Source organism: Octopus sinensis, linkage group LG2, assembly GCF_006345805.1.
Source record: "Octopus sinensis linkage group LG2, ASM634580v1, whole genome shotgun sequence".
NCBI lineage: Eukaryota > Metazoa > Mollusca > Cephalopoda > Octopoda > Octopodidae > Octopus > Octopus sinensis.
In genome coordinates this window covers 55,903,334-55,905,833 of record NC_042998.1, presented here as the reverse complement: position 1 = coordinate 55,905,833, position 2,500 = coordinate 55,903,334, and the positions used below count along the sequence as shown (strand labels likewise).

The 2,500-nt window shown below is 33.1% G+C and overlaps 1 protein-coding gene across 17 annotated transcripts in view; it reads right to left on the bottom strand.

The window, feature by feature from the left end:
- Window positions 1-2,500, bottom strand: part of LOC115223710 (collagen alpha-1(XXV) chain) — a 242,380-nt gene that overhangs the window by 239,194 nt on the left and 686 nt on the right. The gene's annotated exons all lie outside the window — the stretch shown is intronic.

The window sequence follows — 2,500 nt, the reverse complement described above, 5'->3', positions numbered from 1 at the left end:
TGTCTGTCTGTCTGTCTGTCTGTCTGTCTGCCTGCCTGTCTGTCTGTCTGTCTGCCTGCCTGCCTGTCTGTACATAGATATACATACAATATATATTTAGATATAGGTACATACATGCACATATATATATATTGTTTGTATATATATATATATATGTATTGTATGCATGCATAGATATCTGAATATATTTGGTATGTATTTGTCTGTATCTATATCTCTCTCTATATAAAGATATACATACATATTATGGGCCTAAACCCTATTAATTTATATAGAAATAAATGTATGTTGTTTCTCTTTCATTTAAAAAACCAAAAACAAATTATTTGAAATATATAACCTATGAAATGCAGTCGTACATTAAAACTATTTATTCTTTCAAAATAATCTGCTTAGAATAAGGTCTAGAAAGTTTTGGCTGAACAAATAAAGAACTAATGAAGACCAGAGTCACATCCATATTATTTACTTAGATTTTCTTATCTATATTCTCTCAAAACCCCTTTTATTTCGTGTTTCAGTTACAGCACGCAAACGCATATACACAGGTGCGCATGTGAATGTGTGATATGGTTAATAATGCATGTGTATATATATGTTGAAGAGGTAGCATTTATAACGACGATATATTCTCATACGCATTTTTTTTTATTATATACTTGTGAACCACACATATTTATGAAATACAAACACGCATATGAATATATGCGAGCGTGCCTGCGCGTATGTATATATGTGTGTGTGGTGTGTGTGTGTTTGTGTGTGTGCGTGCGTGTGTGTGTGTGTGAGCGAGCGAGCGCGTCGGTGAATGCATGTGAGCATGTGGGTGAATGAACGTGTGTATGTATCATGTACATCTGCAAAGATTGTTTATATGTTAGCAAATCGATTTTACTATTCTTTTTTGTTTACTAAACCGGGTAGGTTTGTAGCAAAGTCTGCTGTTTGTTTACGCGAGCACTTTCACAGTAAAATCATCATCATCATCATCATCATCATCATCATCGCCTTGGTCGTCGCTATCGTCGTCTTCATCTTCACTGTCATGTAACGTTACCGATAACTAAATCCTTAGATTCACTTGTTTGTACTACTTGCTTTACTATATTCTTCGTAAATAATCTTTCTTAATTTATCCACCCAGGCCTGCTTTACAAGTAAGTGTATTTGGGCCTCGTGTATGCGATAGGTTTGAAAAGGATTAGGTACCAAGGATTATTTAAGAGTATATAAATAAATATTAAAAAGTAAATTCCGAATGAGAGATGTCAACCGTTAACAGCGACGAAATTCAACAATCATACTTTTGTTACATGTTTTTATCAAACCATTTCGTTTTGTGTTATTCAGCAGCTGATGTTAAGTTAGCATTTTTTGTTGTTTAGCTTCATGTTAGCCTTGATCAAGTAGACCTATCTATGATAAAAGGCTTTCCAGACGTGACTTTCTCGTCAGTTTTTATACTGAAGACTACATTGTCCTAGGTATCTTTCTTCAAAGGCGGTAAGATATAATTTGAAGGATATTGGCTGTTATTTCTAGCAGTCTGAACCGTCGCATAGAGGCTCCTATGGGTGAGTGCACACTGATCTCCCCAAATATATTTACGTATAAATGAGAATATAACAAAATAACAATATAAAAGTTTGAAACATTTTGATTAGTTTGAGTACGTGCAGGTTTTTGTGTGTGTGCGTGTGACCGTTCCTCCATCTGCATATGTCCAAGCGGCTTGCGCGCGAGTGTGGTTTACGTATATCTAGTCAAGGCTCTTTAAATAAGAATGTGTGCGTGTGTTTGAGAGGTGTATGTGCATCATCTATTCAAGATTCTTTATATAGGAATGTGTGTATGTGTTATATTTTCAAGCGTATTTATGAACGGTCTAGACATTTCTGTCATAGTTATTAAACTTTCTACGTTTTATAATGCACTGAATCCATCATTTAATTCTTAAAACAAGTTGGCAGAATATTTTAAAAGAAAATCTAGCAATATATTTTCTTGTGAATTTGGCTGGATTCCGTAAATCAGTTTTCAATTGTTATATACTTTTGTAATAATTTCTGGCATTTTCCAGTTCTTACCTGACATAAAAGGGGCCAGTTTATAAGCCCTGTTATGAGAAATAAAATGTAAATTTCTTTAAATAGACAATGATTATTGTTAAGATATATAAATAAAGGAACGAATTAAATGATTTTGATATTTCGTGACAGTTTTAAAAACTTTTAGCCTGAAAAAAAAAACAACAAAAAAGCATAGCTATCCAGGCAATGTTATCGATAGATACGTGAATGTTACATTAACCCTGTATCTATCAATCAGCAACAGAGTTCGATTTAAAATCAATTCAAGCATATTTCGTAAAACAATCTAGTTTATAAACTTTGTTGAATAAACCATACGTTATTTATATATAAACACATGAAGATTTAAACGCGTGAAGATTACTGTTTGAAGCTTAGAGGCATGCACATATATACATTATGACATGCAT